Below are 328 nucleotides of genomic sequence, written 5' to 3'. Positions count from 1 at the left end.
ATTTGTCTCAAATTTTATGTAAAAATATCTCAAGTTTCAATTTATGTTAGTTTCCTAAAAAAAATCTTTTTTAAATCTGATACTATGCTTTTCCTTGATAATTATTTCTCCTTTTGATTTAAAGTTTACACAATAATTAAATGTAAATTCAGTTGCAGTTTAGAGTGAATTTTTAATTTTATATTTTCCCAATCTAAAGTTTAAAAAATCATTCTTCTCTAAATAGACACATGAAAAAATAGAATAAAATCTAGCAAGTGTTTCAATCACGAGCCGAGATGAATGAAAATAAAAAAAAGGATTAATCAAACACTTTTCGAATTGCCAA

The 328-nt window shown here is 23.5% G+C and overlaps 1 protein-coding gene across 1 annotated transcript in view; it reads right to left on the bottom strand.

Annotated features, from left to right (window-relative positions):
- LOC119594736 (cubilin-like) overlaps nucleotides 1–328 on the bottom strand; it is a gene marked incomplete at its 5' end in the record, with an annotated part of 27,224 nt that overhangs the window by 26,238 nt on the left and 658 nt on the right.

This window comes from Penaeus monodon, chromosome 34, assembly GCF_015228065.2.
Source record: "Penaeus monodon isolate SGIC_2016 chromosome 34, NSTDA_Pmon_1, whole genome shotgun sequence".
Taxonomy (NCBI): domain Eukaryota; kingdom Metazoa; phylum Arthropoda; class Malacostraca; order Decapoda; family Penaeidae; genus Penaeus; species Penaeus monodon.
This window is presented reverse-complemented; position numbering and strand designations above follow the sequence as displayed.